General features: G+C 41.2%; 1 long non-coding RNA gene across 1 annotated transcript; it reads right to left on the reverse strand.

Moving 5' to 3' along the window:
- Positions 1–5,039: 5,039 nt before the first annotated feature.
- Positions 5,040–24,855, reverse strand: LOC141418827 (uncharacterized). The gene is made up of 3 exons (XR_012443464.1): positions 24,738–24,855; positions 13,834–13,913; positions 5,040–8,625 (listed from the first exon to the last, which is right to left on the reverse strand). It is a non-coding gene; the product is annotated as an uncharacterized lncRNA (long non-coding RNA).
- Between the last annotated feature and the right edge of the window lie 278 nt (positions 24,856–25,133).

Genomic DNA, 25,133 nt, shown 5'->3' on the forward strand with positions numbered 1-25,133 from the left:
TTTAGTTTTCTCATTCTAGAATATGAAGAATAGTACACACCATGAAAATGATATAATACACATAAAGCCTTTAGTACAGTAACTGGCAATTCTTAATTTATGATCATATTAACCAAAACATTCTCTAGATCAGTCGATTATTTGAAGATGGGGCTTAATGAGAAAAATTCCCTGGTGTAATGGCATTTCTCAATCTAGCTATTTGGAGAGCACACACACACATATGCACTCAATGAAGGAACACATACAAGGACATCCCAATTGAGATCTTCCAAGAAGAAAATCTCAGAATGGGATTTGATGTGTGCCATTGCTTGGCTGTGGTTTAAGTGTGTCACCCAAAGGGTCATGTGTTGGGAGCTTGGTCCTTAGTGTGGTGGGATAAAGAGGTGGTAGGATCTTTAAGAGGTGGGTCCTAAATAGGAGAAGGGGACTAGGAGCTAGAGAAAAGGTTAGTTCAAAAAGAATTAAAGGTAACACACACTCACAGGAAATTAATGTGAGACAACTCCCTGTATAGCTATCCTTATCTCAACTAGCAAAAACCCTTGTTCCTTCCTATTATTGCTTATACTCTCTCTACAACAAAATTAGAGATAAGGGCAAAATAGTTTCTGCCAGGTATCGAGTGGTAAGGGGGGGTAAAAGAGGGGTCGGGGAAAGGGGGGAGAAATGACCCAAACATTGTACTCACATATGAATAAAGTAAAAATTAAAAAAAAAAGAGATGGGGTCTACTGGGAAGTAACTAGGTCATGGAGGGTGCTGTCCTCAGAAGGGTTTGATGTGGCTCCTGTGGGACCCTGGTTAGCTCTTGGGACAGGACTGTTACAAAAGAACAGGCCTGGCCTCTCCGTAGTCTGTTTGGCTTCCTGACTGCACATGTAACCTCTTTCTCTCAAATGTTTTTATGCCATGACACCTGGCCAGGGAGCTCCATACCATACTGCTTGGACTTCCAGCCTCTGAGATTGTGAATCAACTAAACCTCTTTTCTTTATAAGTTACTCAGACTCCAGTGTTCTGTGACAACCATGGAAATGGACTAGTACAACAGCAAGATATTTATTGGGGGAAATGATGCAAAGAGGAGGGAACAGGAGCAGGCATGGGGAGTCTGTTGAAAGAGAGAAGGAAGGAAGGATTGAGGAGGAGGGACCACACATGGAGACACAACACTGAGAAAGTTTTGTCCAGGCTGACAGAGAGGCCTCAAGTCAAAGGTGCCTACTAGATGATTCCCCTAAGGTCAGGAAAGGCCTGGTTCTAAGAACCCCAACACTACTCAGTCACTGATTCAGAACATTTTAGGGCGGGATACATGCAGTGGGGTAAAAGCATGCATTGGATCCAAAGAGGCAGTGTTGCCAATCCACTATGTTCAGTGCAGCATTCTTTTGTATGACATCCAAGCTGGACATCTCCTTGGCCTGCCCAGGTCATCTTTGTACGGCAGACATTCACTCCAGGGTGCGTGCCCACCCTCATGACTCCTGTGGGCCCCTCTTCTTGAGGGAAAAATGAGAAGAGAGAGATTAGTGAAGCAAACCATTGCCCCATTGCTGCAGCCTGGTGTTCACCCTCCTCCACTTCCACTATCCAGTCCCAATCCCCCTCAGCCTCAGCAGCTCCTTCTGCAGGGCTGGATGCCTTAGATAATGGTGTGACCACAGACTTTGTTCTTGAGGATTCTGGGCCCTTAAGAAATCCATGCTCCTCATTGTCTCAGGGTTGCTGGATTTGTCTGTTCCTAAGCAAAGCTGGACAAGCGAAGACTAGGGAGGAGGCACCCAAGTGAATCATTCCTGGATTCCTTCCTGAACCTATTGTGTAATTGATCAGCATCAATTTTTCTTGCCAAAATGGTGACTCCTCATCTGCTAGCTTCTAGACATAGAGTCAAAAGTCCTTATGGCCCTAGCTAATAAAATCCATGCTTTGTCCTTGGCAAAAGTATGTCCACTTTGGAAACCTGGACCATTAAGCTTGCAATAAAAAGTTGCAGAAAGAGGAGGGAACATTCTCTCAGTCATCAGATGGGAAGGGCGGTGAGGACACGCATGTACCAGCCACGTGACTCCTGGGGTCTATGCAAAAAACAAACACTCATGGGATAATTATAAAGAAAGGACTGAGGGAGCTTCTGGATAAGTACCGCACATTCTCCCTCTCTAGGGCATGTTCTACTGTGCCCCCAAGCTCCCCTATAGGACTGACTTGTGGGCAGCTCCATTACCCCAGCCATTGCCTAAGCACCAATACACCCCAAACTGGCTTATTTTCTTTCCCTGTCCTACTTTCCTTCTCTTCTCGTACTTTCTGTAGAGCCTCTCAAATAAAACACTTATATCCAAACTTTTGTCTCTGCTTCTGGGGAACCCAAACTAGGTCAGTGTTGATTGGAGCAATCATGGAGATTGCACTTGAATCTGGGCACCTGCCTTTTCCCTTCTCCCTCATCTGTTACATGGGCTTCCTATTGCCTTTGATCGCCTGGTCTCTTCCTAGCGTCACTCTCATGGATATTTAAAAAGCTTTTTTTGATATTCTCCACATCCCTTAAATGCTGAGAGGCCAACATGTTTTCAGTTATGCAAATGCATCCCCCAACAGTGAAATATTTGACAACTATGATATGAAGTGATTGTTTAATTCTTAATTCCTGGTTGATTTATGCAAAATATGAACTGAAGGACATGGAGCGACAGGCATCCTTTCCTCCTAATTTGCCCCAAAGAAAGGCATCCGAAGGGGATTAAAAATAGATGTATCAAGTAGAAGAAAAATTTCAGAATGTGTCAGACACCAGCTGGGGTAGCTGATGTGAAATCTCAAAATCTGGTAAACACTTGAATTTCAGTCAGTAATACATATGTTTGGCATTAAAAACCTATTGGAAAAGTCATCATTTCTTGAATATCTTTAATATGCTTTTCTGTGTTGCATCTAGCACCCAGAGAACTCCTTCTGGGTATTTTTACTGAAATGTCAGCACTGGAGTTACAAATTATGGGGCCCAGGGCAAGAATAAAACTTGGGGCTCCCTTGACACCTGGTAGCTGGCGATCTATTGAGGAATTGCTTCCAGGATGAAATACCACTGGATAATGTGTGTCTGTGCCACCTCCGAAGATTCCAATACTTCATTCGATTAAAGAAAGATCACCGCGTGCTACCTGGCCACCCTGGGGGCCCTCTAACACTACATCCATTTCTGCCCTATTCTCCAAATCGCAGTATGACGGAAGAGGTGAATTTGGGTTCCTCTGAAAGAAGAGAATAAAGTGTAACATTAACCTGCTTCTTCACTTTCTTTCTTGCCTTTTTTTTTTTTTGGGCTAGTACTGAGTAAGGTTTGAACTCAAGGCTCTGCACTAAGCACTGTACCACTTGAACTATGCCTCCAGTACTTTTTGCTTTATTTATTTTTCAGAGAGTGTCTCGAACCTTTTCCCTGGGGCTGACCTTGGACTAGGATCTTCCTTCCTCTACTTCCTGGGTAGCTGAGATTATACAGGTATGTACCACTTTGTTACACCTGTGCAATAGTAGAGGAAGAAGTGCAGTCCCCAGGAATATTCTTAATGAATTTCCACTATTGGAGACTTTGGATGGAATCTGAGCTGCCTTACATGTAGCGCTTCCATCTTTTCATGCTTAACATCACGGTGTCCTAAGGGAGGTCATATTGGAATTAATGAACTGTTAATCCCATTTTACAAATACAGAATGGGAAGGAAGCTTTAGGGTTTGGTAATTTGTTACTGGTGGAAAGCACAGATTTTTTTCCTTATTCCTCATTCAGCAATTTATTCCAACACCCTGTCGTGCTACCCTAATGCTTTTTCACTGAATTGGCGGGGGTTGCGGGGGTCACATTTCTGTTTAGTTCATCAGAACAACATGGGGCTACCTGTACCAGATCTGCTAAGATAATAAGATAATTGGGACTTCCAAGTGGCTTGAAAGACCAACTTCTTCACCACATGGAGAAGTAGACTGTGCCTTATCATCTAAGTAGGATGTGTCAAGCTCTCATCCCAGGTAGGACAGCATCTCCTTCCAAGTGTTCCTATGAATTTCCAAGTAGCTCATAATTTCTTGTTTGGTACACACTCTAGCCTGCTTCCTACTGTACTTAGTAGAGTTATATCATCCTGAAAAGAGCTATGTGCAAGTCTTCCACACTAGTGGAAATAGGGTCTTTGTAGATGGTCAAGATGAGGTTACACTGGATTAGAGCAGGCTCCAATTCAATTGTTGTGTCCTCCTAAAGAGAGGAAAAAATGTAGATGTAAAGACATAAGACACACAAGGACAATGCCATGTGACAATGGGGGCAGAGATTGGAGTAATACACCTACAAGCCAAAGAACACCAAGCATCACTAGCAAATACTGGAAACTAGGAAGAGGCAAGGAAGAGATCTCCCTTACACCTTTCAGAAAGAGCATGGGGCTTGGTCTTCCCAATGCCTTGATTTTGGACTTCTTGCTCCAGAACTGAGACAATAAATGTCTGTTGTTTTAATCCATATTTGTAGTAATTTGCTAAAGTGACCACAGGAAACTAACACCCCACCCATCTTGGCTGTAGCTTCATTTTCTCCCTACTCCAAATTATTAATGCCCTCAACATGCTACTTTCCTAAGACTGTAAATAGTAGGATTTTACTGGAGGTTTGGGATAACAGAAGAAGACTGTAGCTCTTCAGAGTCAGAGCCTTAAAATTAAATATTAGGCATCACTGAATTTTCTATTAAAGAAAAATAAAATTCCCAGGTGACTCTAACACAGAGGTGAGGTAGGAATCCCTGCCACTTATCCTATTTGTAAGCTATTGTTTTCACATAAGAAGATAAAAGCATCCCTCGTTTTTTTTTTTCTTCTACAAATTTTTATTAAGATATATTCATTATACAGGGGGGAATCATAGTGACAATTCTTATATTGTGACTACATTTATACTGTACATTAGTTATATTACCCCCACCGTCTCTCCCCCTCAGCCCCCTCCCCACCCCACTTAAAGCAAGTGCAAGAGGTTTCTTAGTTCTGTTTCATAAAGGTATATGAAATTCAGCTACCATATACCTTCTCCTTAATCTCCTTTCTTCACCCTCCTCCTTCTCACTAGTACCCTCCCCCTGCACTGTACCTATTTTACAGTCTTGGTTTTCATTATTAATATTTAAGCTGATGTTCAAAGGGGTGTCTCAATGTATGCCCACTGTGGGTGTGCTTTACTTTGGTCCATTCAACCCCTTTCATTACTCTCCATTACCCCTTTACCTCCCACTCCCCATTTTTTAACAGCTTTCAGTACACATCCCCATATCCTCTAACTCCACATCTTATGTTATGCAATATTACTGATGCTCTATCATTATCTTTTCCTTCCCTTGACATCCTTCATTTTTATAGATGCCTTTTAATGTGGTTTTAAAAATGAGTGCATACTAAAGTGTATAATTTTAAGAGTAGTTTAACCAATCCCTGACTAGACAGAAAACAGTCTATTCTTATCCTGACTGTACAACTTGGCAGGATCTTCAGGGAATGAGATATTTTGTTGGTTGTATGACCTTGATATCAACTTTGAGAGTCCACATCTCATTGTGGAGGCCCAGTGCCAGGACACAGTGGATATTGGCTGCTTTTCTTACCTAGCACCTACACATCCATTGGGGAGCTTGTCCTACTCCAAATCATGGGATTGTTGTGAGGGTGTGGAGATCAGGTTGTGACCAGCTTTAAGTTACTCCATGTTGTATGGAACAGTAGATTTTAGGCTGGGCCTTGCCCTGAGTGACTCCATCTTATAAAGTGTCAGTTTGCTCCATTTTGAGTGCAGATACTAAGGTGGAATGACCCTACCTCTCATTTGTGCAAGTAAACAAGAACTATCTGACCAGCACAAACCAGGAGACAGACTAACAAATAACTTACTTATGAAATAAAATATCACTGTCTATGAACTTATCAAATTAAATCAAGAATATATGAACATATGGAAGTATCAAAACCATAGCAGAAAACCAGGATCATGAGGTTATCAAACAGAGCAGATGAGGACTGATGTGTTCCCTCACCTGGATCATATAAAAGGAGGGGCACCTAACACTGGGCCCCATTATCTGACCTTCTGGTACAAGCATCAATGTATCAACAGGCAATGAACTCCCAACTCTGTCCCAGGGACTTCAGCTCAACAGGGTCCCCCTGTGTGACACTGCTCCCTTGAATTGCTATTTGTCCAGACCCAGTAAGTCTAGAACAAGCTCTGTGCCTTGAATCAGCTTTGTGCCAGAACAGATCTGTGGCTGGGTGCCTTGTGTTAATATCTTATCTCACCACTTGCAGTGACTCCCTTTGCGTTCATGTTAGCTCTCTGCTCTTAACTTCAGTAAGGCCTCTTTGAATCCTGCAGTCACTTCAACACTTTGTTAAGCATTCTGTAGCCTATATGAATATATATGTATACCTGTATTCATATAGATAAACCTCTTGATATATCATTTTGTGAAGTGCACTGTGTGATCTGAGATTTAATGTTAGTAATTAAGATTGGAATAAAAGAAACGTTGATTGACAATGGTCACAACTACCAAGTGCAATCAGTAGTACTTGGTGAATTAAAACCAACAAAATTGGTATAGCTTGTGAATTTATTGTTATTCAATAAATTCTGGCATGGTGCAAAGACACAAGCATGTACATCTATGTTTCTGACATAGCTTGCTCATGATGGAAGATCACAGGAATGGGCTTGTCACCCATGTCTGGACAATTGAAAAAACTCATCTTCTGACTACAGTAATTAGGTCAGGGGTAAGGATGTCCTATGGTTTGAATGTGGTATCTCCTCCAAAGGGTTAATGGTCTTAAGTGTGGGGTATTGAGGTGGTGATAACTGTAAGAGGTGGTCCCTAATGGGAGGTCTTTAAGTCAGTGGGGGCTGTTCTCAGGAGGGTTTAAGATAGTTCTCATGCAACTCCTGGGTTGGTTCTCATAAAAGTGAGCCTGACCCCTCAGTCACTCTATGGTTTCCTGTCTTGCCTTGTGATATCTCTTTCCCTCACAGAGTCTCGCCATTGTATGCCATTCTGTCTCACCAGAGCCAAGCTGAAGGTGGCACCAAGCCTTTGAACTTCTAGAACTGTGAGTTAAATAAGTCTCTTTTCCTTTAAAGTGTCCTGCCTTAGGTGATAAAGTGTCCTGCCTTAGTTTTTTTTGGTGATAAAAACCTAATGCAGATGTCATCCAAATTGAGTCAATCAGAATGATTACTCAGAGTTTGTTCTTTTCTTTCCTTTTTTGTAAAACACTCAAGGGAAGGGAACTTCCCTTCAGGTCATAGAACTAGAAGGAAATGAATCAGGCTCTGTCTGAGGGCATTCTTTTGTGCCATGAGGAAAAGTCTTTCTGTAAGAGAAGAAGAAAGCCAGGCCAACTCATAGAGAAGCAGACTGAAGAGAAAGATTGGATTCTGATGAAATTTGTTGGTGTGCTTGTCTCTAGGCAGACAAGGATAGCACTACCCTAAAATTCCATTTTCATGAGTCTGTGAATACTGTTTTGTTATTGTGTCTGTATTTTTTCTTACCCTCTTCCATAAACTGATTTGAGTTGAAATTCTGACATCTGTATTGGAAGAGCTCACTAGGTTAATTCTTTTTTCACCTATAGGGCTGTTTGTTTTCCTAGTCTCCCTAAATCCTATTTGGAATTTAAAAAAATGCACTCTCATAAAAGAGGTAGGCCACCTTGACTGCAGAATCATGAGTGCTAGACTTGGGTGGGGAGTGCATCCAATGGAAAGTATGGAATTTAGTCAAATAGAACTGAGTTCCAAATCCTGATTTTTAATCATATTTATTAGCCAACTGACCTTGGGGAAGTTTCTTAACTTATATGAACTTCAATCTTTTTATTATGAAGAGTAAAAATCAAATCACCTATCAAATTTATAGAGTCATCGTGAGGTTAAATGACATAGCTATCTGTCTGTCTATGGCCCCCAAGGCAGCGATGTTCAGCGGTGGGGCCTTTGGGAGGTGATTGGACTACGATATCATCAATGGATTAATCTATTGATGGATTCATAACTTAGTGGGTTATTTGAGGTGGTGGAGAGCTTAGGTGGTGGGGCCTAGTTGGAGGAAGTAAGGGTGTGTGTCCTAGGAGGGGATATTTTGTCCCTGGCTCCTTGCTCTTTCTCTCTTTCTGCTTCCCACTTGCCAGAGCTGAGCAGCCATTTTCCACCCTTTGCTTTTGCCACGAAGCATGTGACAACTTCCTTGTCACAGGCTTAAATGCACCTGGGCCAAGTGACCACAGCCTGAGCCTCTCGAATTGAGAGCCGAAATAAACCTCTTCTTCTGTAAGTTGATTTCTCTCAGGTATTTTGTCACAGTGGCAGAAATCTGACAAATACAACCTTCTATATATTAGATATAAACATGTTAATAGTAGGCTAGGCACAAAACATGATGTGAAATGGTACAAAATAAATTTTAGCTGCCATTATTAGTTCTCAAGTCCTGAAGTTTCTGCTGTCTACGCTCCCGCTCCTCCCTTTCTTGCTTTCTTCTTTCCAGCTAGAATCCATTGATGAACTGTACTCTGTGAATGAGAGCAAACAGAAAATAGTCTGCAAAGACAAAACCCAGATTTAACTCCATCTCTGACTAGTGTAAGATGATCTTCCATTCTATAGTTGACTGTCAGAAATCAATGAAAGGTAATAATACCATTTAGGACTTCAAAATAACTATATATTTTTTTCATATACTCTGTCTTGTAATCAATCAAAATTTGCCAGCATGCTCAGAGATAGGACCAGATAACAGAAAACCAAGAGAAACAAGAAACAATAGAAGAGAACCCAAAGACATCCATATATTAGAGTTAGATGCAGACTCTAAAATAATGGTGACAGATATGTTCAATAAAATAGATATTTCTATGGCATCAAGTTCATTCATCTTTACCTCTTATTGTAGTTTGGGTATGAGGTGCCTTCCAAAATGTTCATGTATTGAAGGCTTGGTTCCTGGTGCAATCAGTGCTCAGAGATGAGGTTTTTGAGAAGGGATCGGATCACCAGGGTCCTATCTTCATCAATGGGTTAAATTCATTGATGGATTTCTAACTTGAATAGATTGTTGGGAGGAGGTAGAACTGTGGAAGATAGGGCCTATTTGGGGAAAGTGGATCATTGGGGGTGTGCCTTGGAAAGATAAATTTGTCACTCTCTCTGCTTACTGGTCACAGTGCGATAAGTAGCCTCTGCCATGTTCTCCTGCCACCCTGATGTTCTACCTCATCTCAGCCTAAAAGCAATGGAGCCAGCTAATTATGGAGTGAAACCTCTGAAAGCATGAGCCAAAACAAATCTTTCCTCCTTTAAACTCTCAGGTGTTTGTCCCAGTGATGAAAAGCTAACAGACCTCTTCATTATTAATTATTAATCTCATCCAGTGTATTTTTTTTCTTTTATTATTCATATGTGCATACAAGGCTTGGGTCATTTCTCCCCCCTGTCCCCACCCCCTCCCTTACCACCCACTCCGCCCCCTCCCTCTCCCCCCTACCCCCTCAATGCCCAGCAGAAACTATTTTGCCCTTATTTCTAATTTTGTTGTAGAGAGAGTATAAGCAATAATAGGAAGGAACAAGGGTTTTTGCTGGTTGAGATAAGGATAGCTATACAAGGAGTTGACTCACATTAATTTCCTGTGCATGTGTGTTACCTTCTAGGTTAATTCTTTTTGATTTAACCTTTTCTCTAGTTCCTGGTCCCCTTTTTCTATTGGCCTCAGTTGCTTTTAAGGTATTTGCTTTAATTTCTCTGCATTAAGGGCAACAAATGCTAGCTAATTTTTTAGGTGTCTTACCTATCCTCACCCCTCCCTTGTGTGCTCTCGCTTTTATCATGTGCTCAAAGTCCAGTCCCCTTGTTGTGTTTGCCCTTGATCTAATGTCCACATATAAGGGAGAACATACGATTTTTGTTGGTCTTTTGGGCCAGGCTAACCTCACTCAGAATGATGTTCTTCAATTCCATCCATTTACCAGCGAATGATAACATTTCGTTCTTCTTCATGGCTGCATAAAATTCCATTGTGTATAGATACCACATTTTCTTAATCCATTCGTCAGTGGTGGGGCATCTTGGCTGTTTCCATAACTTGGCTATTGTGAATAGTGCTGCAATAAACATGGGTGTGCAGGTGCCTCTGGAGTAACCTGTGTCTTTTGGGTAAATCCACAAGAGTGGTATTGCTGGATCAAATGGTAGATCGATGTCAAGCTTTTTAAGTAGCCTCCAGATTTTTTTCCAGAGTGGTTGCACTAGTCTACATTCCCACCAACAGTGTAAGAGGGTTCCTTTTTCCCCACATCCTCACCAACACCTGTTGGTGGTGGTGTTGCTAATGATGGCTATTCTAACAGGGGTGAGGTGGAATCTTAGTGTGGTTTTAATTTGCATTTCCTTTATTGCTAGAGATGGTGAGCATTTTTTCATGTGTTTTTTTGCCATTTGAATTTCTTCTTTTGAGAAAGTTCTGTTTAGTTCACTTGCCCACTTCTTTATTGGTTCATTAGTTTTGGGAGAATTTAGTTTTTTAAGTTCCCTATATATTCTGGTTATCAGTCCTTTGTCTGATGTATAGTTGGCAAATATTTTCTCCTACTCTGTGGGTGTTCTCTTCAGTTTAGAGACCATTTCTTTTGATGAACAGAAGCTTTTTAGCTTTATGAAGTTCCATTTATCTATGCTATCTCTTAGTTGCTGTGCTGCTGGGGTTTTGTTGAGAAAGTTCTTACCTATACCTATTAACTCCAGAGTATTTCCTACTCTTTCCTGTATCAACTTTAGAGTTTGTGGTCTGATATTAAGATCCTTGATCCATTTTGAGTCAATCTTGGTATAGGGTGATATACATGGATCTAGTTTCAGTTTTTTGCAGACTGCTAACCAGTTTTCCCAGCAGTTTTTGTTGAAGAGGCTGCTATTTCTCCATCGTATATTTTTAGCTCCTTTGTCAAAGACAAGTTGGTTATAGTTGTGTGGCTTCATATCTGGGTCCTCTATTCTGTTCCACTGGTCTTCATGTCTGTTTTTGTGCCAGTACCATGCTGTTTTTATTGTTATTGCTTTGTAATATAGTTTGAAGTCAGGTATTGTGATACCTCCTGCATTGTTCTTTTGACTGAGTATTGCCTTGGCTATTCATGGCCTCTTGTGTTTCCACATAAATTTAACAGTAGACCAGTGTATATTTTTTATCTCTAGAGGTTCAACTGGGTTTTTTAAAAATCTTCTGCATCTCTATTTAACATGTCCAATCTTTCCTCTAGTTACTTAAAAACTGTTTTAGTGTCTTTGTCTATTAATCATGATCATTTCTGAGTCAGTTTCAGTAGACTGATTTTTATATTATTATGGATCATATTTTCCTAATTTTTTGTATGCCAGGTAATTTTTGATCAAATATCAGACATTGTGACTTTTACCTAGGTAGTTTTGTCTTCCTATTAGCTTTTGTCTTCTCATTAGCTTTTTTTCTAGGGCCTAGATAAGTTTGATCTTTTTAAGTCTTGCTTTTAAGCCTTGCTAGGCAGTTTTGATTTGTGGCTAATCTTGACCAATTAGTGACATAAATCCTTCTGAGTCCTCTACTAGATGCCCCATAAATCATGAGTTTTTCCCATCTGCTAGTTGGAATAGATACTATCCCTGCTCCTGTGTGAGCAACAGTTCTCTCTCATTCTTTCAGATGGTTCTTTTGTAGCCTTACTTGGTTTCTTCACATTCAAGCATTGGTCACCACTTAGCTGGATACTCAAAAGAAACCTTCAGAAAATCTCCTGAGTTTCTTTGCTATGAAGCTCTAGCTTCTTTAGTGTAGTTTCTGCAAATTCTAGATGCCTTGGCCTTCCTGAATTCCCAGACTTTGTCTCCTCAGCCCAAAGGCTGCTGTTCCTTTCTCCTGTGCTGTATTCTGGAACTCCCTCTACTCTATAAACTGGGGCAATTATAGGGCTTGCCTTGTTTGCTTGTTTCCTAGCACTCAGAGGTTATGGTCCTTCATTGGCTAATGTTCAATGTCTTAAAAGTTCTTGTTTCATATATATTGTTTGATTTTTTTTGGTGTTTTCAAGGAGAAGTATTCATTCAATCCCCATCCATCTTAGCCAGAAAGTCTATAAGAATTTGGTGCAATAAGTGCACCAAGAAGTGAAGTTAAGTGCACAATAGATAGATATGTTTATTGCATTAAATCAAGAAGAAATGAGAATAGAGATTATCCATAGGGAAGAAGGGGGATGATATCTGGGAGAATGACCCAGGGAGGGTTTATGCTGCTGATAATGTCTACTTCCTGGTCAGAATAGTGGTTCTCTAGGTGTGTTCACTCAATTTTAAAGGCTATATGTTATGATTTGTGTATTTTTCTGTGCATATGTTATACTTTAATAAATATGTTTATTTGAAAATGCATTGAATTTATAGAAAGAAAACAAATTTTAACATTTGTTGTTGGGGGAAGATCTTAAGATTCATACCAAGATCCAATATACCATGAGATTGGAGTTAGGTAGAACTGGGTTTAAATCCTGTGTCTATGTTTACTTCCTGTGTAACCTTGATCCGTATCATCATCTCTCTGAGCATCAATTTCCTCTTCTCTGAAATGGGTATAATGATAATTGTCCCAAAGGTTGACTATGAGGATGAAATGATACATGTTATAGAAAAAGGTGCATAGTAGTGTGTAAATAATAAGTACTGTTTTCACCTCAGTTATCTACTAATAGAGAGTGGGTTAAATAAGTATGTATTATTCTTGCAATAGACTACTACTCAGTTGTTAAAGTAAGAATGAGGTCATACTTGATGTATTGTTAGATAAAGTCTAGATATCACTTAATGTTGTCATCCCTATGCTTGTAGGAGAAAAAAAGAGAGGGAAGACTTAGCAGAATGAAAGTCTGTAGAAGGCTGCCCAGCAGGAGCTGTGACCTTCTGAACATGGAAGCCACCAGCCATAACAACCTGGCAGGGAGGGGGCAGAAAAGACAAAGGCCTTAAACTGGCTTTCCTGCTAACTTCTTATCTACTGTCAGTGCCTTCTGTTAGAAATTGGCCACCTATCAGCAAAGCCCAACCAAAGCTCCAAGGAGGCCACGACACTTGTCATATTGGTTAACCTCCAGAAGACAGAGCAGAATGAAGGGAGAGAGTAGATTGTGCAAAAAGACATCTGGAACAATCTTCCAGGTATGTTTTCAAACAAAGCTTATTATATGTTAACATTGTTAGCAGAGAGAAAGAAAGACAGAGACAGAAAGCTTATGTTACAAAAGAAATTGTACTTGAGGTAGGAAATGGTCATGGTGGAGGATTAGCAGTGGGAGGATGGCAGGCTCAAATTAAGGAAATACAAGAAGGGTTTATTGACCAAGGGGCTTTTTACATGGGGATGAGTGCAGTGAACATGGTAGAAATTGAAGTAACCCACAGATAGAATCAGCAATGCTGTGGACTCTGCCCAATCTTGTAGACAAGGGGAGAGAGTGGCTACCAGGGTCATGAAGGAGAAAGATCACACTGACAAGGTCAGCTGGAGAGAAGCAGTGATCTGTGAGGCAACCTTGCAGCAAAGGTGCCAGGGGGATAAGTGCCCTAGACACCCCCTGTCTTTTCTTCTGATTGCCTGCCAGTGCCTCCTATTGTCCCAACTCATCTAGAAGCCAGAGGACATAGGTGACAGCTTGGTGCTATGTAGGTGGTGAGTGAACCTGGAAGAAAGTGAAACATACCTGGCACAGAACGCAGCTTCCATGACGCGGGTTGCCTTTTGTGCTGTTTGAATGTTTTTCTTCATCCTTGTGCATCCATCCTTTTCAAGATACACAAATAAAAATAAATGTCAATTCAGTCCTCCATTTTGCACATGGAACAGAGAGAAAAAAGTTATTCTCTGAAAAGAAGAAGGAAGAGGAAATGGTCCCTTTTCCAGGCACAAAACTTGGACACAGCAGTTTCTTCCTTAGAAACTCAGCATCCTAGGTGAGGCAGTAGATTGCTCAGCACCATGGCCAGGTAAGAATTTCCTCTGTGTGTGTGCGTGTGTGTGTGTGTCCCCAAATGCATTTCTTCCCATGCTACTTTTCTGTTCTTCTGAAAAATTCACAAGTAAGAATTTAGTTTGCTATAATTATTTACCCCCATCTTTCTCCCTCTTTTCTCCCCATCCTACTCCACTTACCCCATATAATATCCTTCTATAACTGACAATTTTGGACTCACAATTCACCTGGCAATATTCCTGCTCTTACCTTCTTTCAAGCATCCTCATTGTTTAGATAGACAGGATGGGATGACCCAGTTTTTCAATTTCTCGGCAATATCTTCTGTGAAAAGACTCTCCCTGCCTCCTTTCTTTTATCCTGTGCCACTGTTTGCATCATGTTCAAGGGTAGTCTCAGAGGCACACCACTGTTTCCTGTCTAGCCATTACCTGACTCCTGGCACTTTGGTAGGAACTGTCTCCCTTTCTTTCTTTCTCGGTGACACTTCTGTCTCAATAAATTATGCTCTTTCAAACAAATGTTGAGGAGTATGACATTTGGAACATATAAGTTGCATTCTAGCATATACCTTCCTCAAACAGTAGTAAAAGAAGAAAAGAAACTCAGTGATGTAGAAAATCAATGCAAAAGATTTGCATATCCTCCTCTATCCATGCCTCCCTGCCCAGCTCCACCCAGCCATTCTTTCCCATGCCTATATTTTCTGATTATTTTCAAGTTTTGTTTGCAAATGTCCCTCTACCACTGAAGAATCATGGAACTAAAATAAAACATAACAACAACAAAAGTTTTTCTTCTTATACTTGCAAATATTTGTTGTGGGAAATCTATAAAATACAAAGAGTCATCAAACAACAAGAACGTCAAAGAAAAAACACTGCCTATCAATTGGTGGTGTGGCTTAGCTGTGACTTGTAACCCAAGTGTTCATGTGTTGGAGGCTTGGTGTTCCATGTGGTGCTGTTGAGGTGTTAGAACCTTTAAAAGGCAGGGCCTAGTGGAGGTGGTTAGGTCTTTGGGGGTGTGCCCTCCGAAGAGATTAGGGTAATTCTTATAGGAATCCAGTTAGTTCACACATGAGTAAGTTATAAAGGAATGAGCCTGGCCCCTGTATCTCTTTCTGGATTCCTGTCCTGCCATGCAGTTGCTCCTTCAAATGACATGTTTTAGTCATTGCCATCCAAAGGGACCCTTACCAGAGATGGTGCCATGTTGTTCAGACTTTCTGCCTACTAAATAAACCTCTTTTCTTTATAAAGTACCCTACCTTGGGTATTTTGTTATAACAATGGAAAATGGACTAATATGATTGACACTATTAATATTTGGATATATTTCTTCCAGATATTTTTCTTCCAGTGTTTTACTTATCTTTCCACTTAATTCAATTACTTTCAAAATAATCTTTATAAATATTTTGGCTATAGAAGTAAAAGATGTCTTTTTAAAAAATTAGATAATACAAAAATTATGCACATGAAAATGAAAAACACTATAATTCTCCATGCCTAGGGATAATCATTTAACTTTTTGGTATACATAATTCCATGTTTTTAGATATACTTACATATATGTCTACCTATATATTGATCTTATCCTGTCTGTTATTTCTTAAACAAAAATAAAATGCATTAAATTTTCACTTCTAATATCTTTCCCTTCACTGAGAACTGATTTATAACACTTGTTTTCAAAAATTTTTGTACCATGATACTCAGTGAGAAATATTTAAGCTATGATGGAGTGCAGCCTGTGTACAGTACACATATATTTATAATTGAAGGACAGTTTTCATGAACCAATACTCACTCCTATTATCTACAGTATACTCTATTATTTTCTATTTTATTCTCTTTCATTTTAGAAAATGTTGGTTATGACCCAGTAAATTGATTTCAAGACCCACTGATGGGTTGTGACTTGCATTTTGAAAAACGTTCTCCTATGCTACAATTTTAATGGCTTTCTTACATCTTGAACTCCATGGTTTTCAAGTTGCACAGAATCATAGAGGAGGTCTTGTTCAGCCTCTTTATGTAAAGGAGTGGAAATTTTATTTTCTCTGTAGCTGGTAACAGAATTCCCCTCAGGGAGGGAATTTTCTTTGTTTAGGGAAATACCTTCATAAATGCTTATTGGGAAGGTGGTGCTGGGCAGTTGCACCACTCCACACCAGGAATAAATAGAAATTTGGAACCAAGAGCATTAAAATAAATAGCAAGAGGGGAGGATAGAATTTGAGTGAACAAAGTGAACAAAGAGCTTTTAGAAACAAGGATATCTAATACTGAATTCATGTTATTTGCATTGCTGTGTTGTAAATTCATCTACCTGCTCAAGTTTTCCTTAAAGGTTTAAAATTAGTCAGATTTCTTTCAAGAGCAAGTGATAGAAATACAAGTCAAATTGGATTAAGAGCAAATAAGCTAGGAACATTTGTTTGCTTTTGAAATTGAATGTATGAGCCATGGCTGGATCCAGGGCCTAGAATAATGCCATTGAAACTTTGTCTCCTTATAGCTCTTTTCTCTAATTTGGCTTCACTCTTATGTATAGGTTCTCCCTCTTCCAAAAGATCCAGTACTAATTCTCATCTGATTGGCCAGGACCATGTGACCATCTTTGATCTAATCACTGGGCCTGGGGCTTGGGATGCTCTGATTGGCTAGGACTGGATCACATGTTAACCTTGGGAACCAGAGATACCATCATATTCACTTCTGAGTGGTTTGAAGTGAGCAAGGTAGGAGTGGGATCCAAAAATTGGGTTCACACAGGAGAATCAATGGTGGAGAACACGATGTAAGACCACTATTCTCATTCATATAAGAGATCAAGGGAGGGGCTGAATTCCATATCTGCCTTCCTCAGTGCAGAATAGGATATCAAGATGATCCCTAAGTAGATCCAAGAACAAAGTAACAGCACCCCTTGAAAGGCACAGAGATCTGTGGAGGGCATCAGATACTCTGTAATTTGTATAAAGGATGGCTATCAATTTTGTATAGGTCTTAATGGGAAGGAGGATCCTTGTGGATATTTGGATTGTATAAATGGGAAAACTGAGCCCAGAGATGTTCAGAGGCCTTCTCAAAATCACACAGCTCATTTTTGCTAGAGCCAGGACTGAACACCATCCCTTTCCACAGTTCAGCAGTGTTTTCTCTACCTCACTCAAGGGGCATTCGCTTTCTTCAGAGTCTTCCATGAACCCTGGAAATGTGTCAGTGTCTTGTTCCACAGTACTTGGCTTTGTGAGTTTTTGCCCAGTCCTTGGGAATGCCTGGGGCTACTGTGTAGAGCCAGAGGGAAGAGCTTACTTGGGGATCCATATCATTTTCCAGTTTCTTTAGGAGATGAGAAGCTCAGGTGTCTAGAAGGAAGCAGGGCCCAACCAGAAAAGCAAAGCCACAGTGTCATGTCAGTGGAAAGCAAAGAGACCACCAAGAGAGGACCTGCAACTGAAAAAGGACCTCGTATTTATTGCTATTTACTAAGCTTTGTTTATGTTATTTTATGGAATCTACAAAAATTTTAGTTTCAGGGGGACACTAAGTAGCTCAATGAGGAGAAGGAAAGCAAGTTGGAGGTGAGAGTGAGGGTTGGCAGAGGCTGTGAAGGATCCTGAATTTAGCTGAAGGAGTGAATGAATGGATAACTTAATACCTGTACTCAATTGCCCGGATGTTATAACAAAATACCACAAACTGGGTGGCTTAGCCAATAGAAATTTATTGCTTCACAGTCCTGGTGGCCAGAGTCCAAGATCAAGGTGTCCATGGGACTGGTTTCTTCTGAGGACTGGGAGGGAGAATCAACTCTATGCCTCTCTCCTGGCTTCTGTTGGCTCACTGGTAATCTTTGGTGTCCCTTGATTCAAAATGTATCACTCTACTTCTGCCTTTGCCTTCACATGTGTTCTGTCTTGCCTCTGTGTTCAGATTTCCCCTTTGTATAAGGGCACAGTCGTACCAACTCCTCATCTTAAAATGCCTATTTACGTTGCTTCCACTCTATTTCCAAATAAAGTCATATTTGGAAGTACTGAAGTAGCAGACTTTAATGTATGAATTTTTGACGAGGATACAGTTCATCCCATGCCAACATGTAAGTGGGATCTGATAAAAGTTGTGTTAAGCAAAATTAAACAGATTTTTCTCTGCTGTGGTGGTTTTACTGTGTGTCTCCAAATTTCTCATACCCCTCCCATTGAGAAGCAGGGTCTTTTCTCCTACCTTGGATCTAAGACCAACAGAATGTGATGCAAGTAATAGTGTTTGATTTCCAAGACCAGATCATAAAAGGCCATGCCAATTAGCCTGATTTGCCAGAACACTGAGCCATCCCATCCCCCTAAGAGGTCTTGTATGCTTTCTGGTCTGAAGTCTGGGGTCCTAGCTGAGCCTAGCCCTCCAGTTATCCCATCTAGGGGCCAGGTACAGAAAGGTGAGGGAAAGATCTACCTGGAGTTGCATTCTCCCACCCAGCCTTTCTAGCTGCAGTCATCTGTGGCTTTCCAGTCAAAATCCCAGGTAATATGGAACAGAAGTGAATAGTCCCTGGGTTCTCTGTCGCAGTCCTGGGCCACAGAGTTCATGAAGATGTTAAAAAAGTGTTGCTTTAGGTCACTGAGTTTAGGCTGTGAGTCAGGCTGTGAGTTTAGTCAGAGTTCTCCAAAGAAACACAGTATATGTCATATTGTGTGTGTGTGTGTATATATATATATATATATATGTATATATATATATATATATGTATATATGTATCTTTATGTATATATATAGGTAATGAAATGGATGTAGAACTATTATTCTATTATGTGTATAAAATATCCATCCATAGGATATACATTACATAGGTTATCTATCTCCTATTGATCTGCTTGTCTGGGTGACTCTCTCTCTCTTTCTGTATACACACACACACACACACACACACACACACACACACACACAGAGTTAGCCTTCTATATCTATGCATTCTTTATTCATGGATTCAACCAATTATGGATAGAAAATATTTTTAAACTCTGTTTCTACTGAACACGTACAGAATTTTTCCTTCTTGTTACTCCCTGAACCATGCAGCATAATAACTGTTTACACTGCATTTACATTCTAGCGTGCATTGTAAGTTTTCTAGAGATGATATCCAGTGCACAGGAGAGTGTGACTCCACAGAGGAGGATGCAAACACTATACCATCTTATGTGAGGACTCGAGCATTTTGGTATCTGGATGGACACAGAGGGATGACTGTATACATGAGGAAATTTATTTAAGGAATTGGCTTATGGGATTATGGAGACCGGCAAATCCAGACATGGCAGGAATGGCTGGTAGGCTGGAGACCAGAGAATGGAGAAAAGTTGACATTATGTTGAAGGTCGGCAAGCAGAATTCCCCCTTCTCTAGTGGAAGCTGTTCCTTTTTCTTTTCCAAGCCCTCTACTAATAGGATAAGGCCCACCCATGTCACAGAGGGTAATCTACTTTACTCAAAATGTACAGTCTTAATTAGTAATCTCATATAAGAATACAACATAGCGATGTTAAGCCCAGTGTTTGATCAAATGTGTAGGTACTGTGGCCTAGCCAACACATACAGTTAACCGTCACAGCTGACTTGTTACGCAACAGCAGATAACCAGAACAGCCTCTCAACCTGTTCTGTGTATTGTGACATTCCAAGTGAGTGATAATATATATAACATTTTCTAGTTCTTTCTGATCGAAATAACTTCCCCCTCCTTTTTTGACAGAGACATTTTTGGGCCTGATGCTTTGCAGAATACCTCTGAGGAGACTCAAGGACCTTACTTGGAGTCAGACAGGACCAAGTTCGACTCTTGGCTGTAGCAGCTATGTGACCTCGAGCAGTGTGTTTAAACTCTCTGAGCCTGGACCTCCTCCTTCATAAAGCGAGGCAATCACTCTGCCTCAATGTTGTTGCAAGGTATAAATTAAACAGGCCATGGAAAGGCACTCAGTCCACTTCCTGAACATACACTTTTTATTTGCTTTGTTTATTTACTAATCAACCCCAGATTGTGCCAGCCTGCAGTGCTGCTTCCCCTTTTACAGCCTTCGTGGTGATGCTCCGGCTCCCAGCTCATTCAGTCTCATTTCTCCCTCCACCTTTCCCCTTCTTCCTTGTTTTTTTTTTTTTTTTTATTTTCCCTTTTCATTTTTCTTTGTAAAACCAGGTTTGCCTCACTGGGGAATGTAGCATGTTTCACAAATTCATCTTACTTGTCACTTCAGCCAGCTGCTGTTCTCTGGACCACTGCCTTCCATTACCCATGAGGTGCTGCTCTCTCTGCTTCAGCTTCCCTCCTTCTGCCTCCAGCTGCTCTGGCCCTGCCCGGAGCACCCTCCTCAGCTCAGGACAGAGCCTCTCCTTGTCACCCAGGGCAGCAGCCAGGAGCAGGCTTTTATGCGGATGTGGCTGAAAGTTGCAGGAGGGTAGACGGGAACAGAATGCAAAATGTTGTTTCTATGCTTCTAGCTGTTCCTGGAGGTAAGGGGCTCAGTGGCTGGGGACCCAATTCTGTGATCATTGACAGAGTCCCCTCCCTGCCAGTATTGCCTGGCCTGGAGTTCATATGCACCTACCACTGTCCAGTCTAAGACCGGCCTTTGCATGTCCTCAGTGTCTGGCCTTGTCCTAGCATGACTGGCAGTGGGAATTTCCTCTCTATTAAGGGAAAATCCAGCCCTATTATCAGTAGATTATGCTGCTCTGTGGCCTTCTGTATCAATCAGGATTTGCTAGAGAAACAGAGGTATCTGGATGGACACAGAGGGATGACTGTATACATTTATAAGAGACTGACTTCCATGGTTATGATGTTAGGAAGTCCAGACTCAGAAGAGTCAATGGTACAGATCCAGCCTGAATCTGTCTCAGACCATGTGGCCTGCTATAACAGGATACCTTGACACTGGGTAACCTATAACCAGCAGAAATGTGTCAGTTTACATTCTGGAAGCTAGCAAGTTCCATACTATGGTGCTGACATCTGACCAGGGCCTTCTTGCTACATCCTCACATGGTGGAAGGTGGAAAGGCAAGAAGGAAGCACCAGACCCACCCTTGAGGGGGAATCTCTCATGGCCTAACCACCTCTTAAAGGCCCTACTTCTTAATAGTGGTACAATGGAAATTAAATTTCAGCTTAAATTTGGGAGGGAATAAGCTTTCAAACCATAGCCAAGTCCACAGGCTTGAAAACCAGGAGAACAGATAAAGTTAGTTTCAGTTTGGGGCCTGAGTCTGAAGAGCAGTATCCTAGCTTGAAAAGATGAGAGAGAGAGAAAGAGAGAGAGAGAGAGAGAGAGAGAGAGAGAGAGAGAGAGAGAGAGAGAGAGAGAGAGAGAGAGAGAGAGAGAAAGAGAGAGAGAAAGAGAGAGAGAAAGAGAATTCTTTCCTACTAAGCCTTTTGCTATATTAATGCCTTCAGTGGGTTGGATGAGACCTACCACCCTGGTAGGACAATCTGAAGGCACACTCAGAAATGTTTAACCAAATTTCTGGGCACCCTGTGTCCCAGTCAAGTTGGGCACATAAAGTCAACCATTGTACCTTCAGTTACAGTCTGGACTCAGTTGCCCAGTACTGGTACCAGTACTGATACAAGGCTCACCCTTCCCCTTTTCTCTGAGAGTAAGACCCACTTTCATCTTTAAGAGGTATTTCCTGACCACCCCTTCCCACAGTTAAAAAGTAACCCCCAAAGTGTCCATCCCCATGTAACCTCTGCCACCCAACCCTATTTTTCTCTTCTCAACACAGTACCATCCCTTGCTTATTTTACTTGCTTATCATCTCTCTTCCCAAGTAAAACATAAGGTCTATGAGTACAGGGGACTAGCCTGTCTTGTTCTTCCCTTAATCTTCTCATGCCTGGAGAAAAAAGTATAGCTTCAATAAATATCTTTTGGGCAAGTAAACATGGATTATTTATTTAGTTAGTTAATTTGGCAATACTGGGTTTTGAATTCAGAGTCTTACACTTTCAGGGCAGGCACTCTACCGTTTGAGCCACATCCCCTAGTCCTTCTTGGCCTTAGTTATTTTTCAGGTAGGGTTTCATGTTTTTGCCTGGGGCTGGCCTTAGTCCACACTCTCCTGCTTGTGCTTCCCATGTCACTAGGATGACAGGTGCACACCATCATATCCAGCCCTGTTTATTAACTTTTTTGAGTCAAGTTCTCACTATGTAGCACAGTCTTGAACTTGCAATCCTCCTGTGTCAGCCTCCTGAGTCCTGAGATTATAAGGCCTGCACCACCATGCCCAGTCATTGAATGTGGATTCTTAATGTTCAGTTTTGAAGCTCTGTGTAAACATGCAATTTGGCTTCCTCCTCTCCCCATTCCCAGACTTCAGCTAAGTGTACAGACATGTCTTAGGTGAGTGGATTCCTTTGATGGGTGATAGTTATGGAAAAGGCTGAGTTTCTTATCAGAGTTAGTGCTGTGATGAATAGAACATTGGTCAGTTGCTCATCACTGTGATAAATACTCGAGGGAACTTAAAGCAGGAAAGATTTATTTTGGCTCTAAGTTTCAGAGGTTCCAGTCTATAGTCATCTGGTTCTGTGTTTCTGGACCTGTGGTGAGGCAGTACATAATGATGGAAGAAAGCTGTTCATCTTATGGGGGCTAGGAAACAGAAAGAGCCACGCAGGAAGGGGCCAACAGAAGTCCCAAGGACACACACCAGTGACCTACTTCCTCCAAATAAAGATTCCACACCTTCCAAAATAGTTCCACCAGCTGGTGACCAAGCCTTCAACATATGAGTCTATGGGGGACTTTTCATATTCAAATCATAACAAACAGAAAACACATGGAAATAAGAGCCTGAAACCAGGAGTGACTATGGCAGCATAAGTGCCTGGGAAGGTGCAGGAATGGGGTAGAGCTTTGGATTCTCCTGGGTCATGGAGTGAGGCTTGAGTGAACTCATTTCAGGCTCTCAGAGAGTCTAAAAACATAGCCACACATTTTCCTCAAAGGACACTACACAAATTTGTTGGGACTGCTGTAACAGTGTTCCACATGTGGGTAGTTCAAATGAGAGAAACTTATTTTTTCCCAGTTCTGGAGATAGAGATTTCAAGATCAAGATGCTGGTAAGGTTGACTCTTTCCAAGGGTTGTGAGGGAAACATGTATGACAGGCCTCTCTTCTTGGACTCATAGTCACTGGATGCTCACATTTTCTGATTTTTATTTATTTGTTTATCTATTTATTTATTTTGCGGTACTGGGGTTTGAACTCAGGGCCTCATGGTTGCTAGGCAAGCTCTCTACCACTTGAGTCACTCCTCCAGCCCTCAGGCCTCTCTTCTTGGTTTGGTCATGACCATCTTCATGTTCACATGATGTTCACCCTCTATGCATACGTGTGTTCAAACTTTCTCTTCTTATTTATACAGGAATTATATTGGATTGGGGTGCACTCCTTTTAACCTGATTACCACTCTGAAGACCCTACATTTAAGTAAGATCTTACTCTGAGGTACAAAGGGTTAGGATGTCAACATGTACATTTGAGGGAAGGAAGGTTGTACACAATCCAACCCATAACATATGCTAAAGTGACCACTTCCAAGCTTCCCAAAGAAGATTGTGGGGGTATTCTGCCATTCTCATTCCGAGAGACTACTCAGATGGTCATCTTTTTTTATCTGCCCAGCATCTATCGCTCCTCTTTTGGGTACAGCACTCTGAGTTTCCTTGGACATTTGCTCCATGACACCCTGAATCCATATGGTTCAGGTAAGACTGGCCTCAGAACCCAGATGTAAGATAGGGCACATGACCCAGGTCTAGCCAATCAATGTATTTCATCCTTCAGACTCCATTTCTAGGAGTTAAAGGTTGGAAACTTGGGTACACTGGTAGTACCCAACTTACTTTCTGTAAGGCCCCAACTCAAATTAGCCTAACTTACTCCACTTTGTATAGGATTTCATCTTGTCTGGCAGGAAGGCTGTTTTACTTTGCTTTGCAGAAACTGTTTTTCTGAACTCAAGCGAAACCCCACTTGCATCTGTTGACAACATACTTGAGCTCATGATGTCATAGCAAAGACTGTACAAGCTAACAGACAACCACCTTGCAAAACATTGGGAAACTGACCACCCCAGCTGCTTCCTGGAACAGCCAGCTAAACCAAAAAACCAAAACATCAATATATTCCTTGTACATCTCAAATGCTTCTAAACCCCATCTCTAACCTCATTTTGGGCCAGTACCTCTTAGTATCGGCCCCTTTCCTCTTTGGAAAGTGAATAAACTTTGCTTCTGTTTCAATTCCTGTTTTTCTGTGAAATCTTTCACACTCTGCACACTGGTATCATGGACTGGGACCTAACAATTCCCATTAGAGAGAAGCCAATACGAGAAACCAGTGGGGAGATGGAGAGAAAGACTGAGCATCGGGACATGGTTAAGCCCCAGAATTGAGCCACCCTGAAGTCAGCTTTCATGGTGGATTTTTCAGTTACAACACATACCCTTTGTGCCTTAAAGCCAGTTCAACATGGGGTTAAATGATTTGTAACCAAACATGTTCTAATCAATGTAATTATGCCTCCCCCTCTTCCCTCCTGTTTACATACCTTGGTAGTTCCAGGAAGCCTCCAGTAGGAAAACTTGACCAGAAAAAGAGAATTTCTTTCAGGTTCCCTGCATTGTCTCAAAAGAGCCTGTTTTAAAGCCCCAGTGGAGAGATTTGTAATTGGCCAATGAGAGCGAAGGGCCAGGCTGGTAAATGTGTGCCAACAAATAACTCAGGCAGGCAAAACTCCTGGGGATTGTATAATGATATGAAAAGACCTAAGATTTCACAAAGGCAGGGGTCAGTGAATTAATATTTTCCCATGGGGCTCTAAGGGCTTCTGAATACTTATTTCCGATAATCTTGTTTATGTCCTGGGGTAAATAAATCTGTCTTTTGTTTGGTATTATTCAACTCTCAGCACTGTTTGTAATTAAAGGGGTGGAAGGTGGAGAAA

This window comes from Castor canadensis, chromosome 18, assembly GCF_047511655.1.
Source record: "Castor canadensis chromosome 18, mCasCan1.hap1v2, whole genome shotgun sequence".
Lineage (NCBI taxonomy): Eukaryota > Metazoa > Chordata > Mammalia > Rodentia > Castoridae > Castor > Castor canadensis.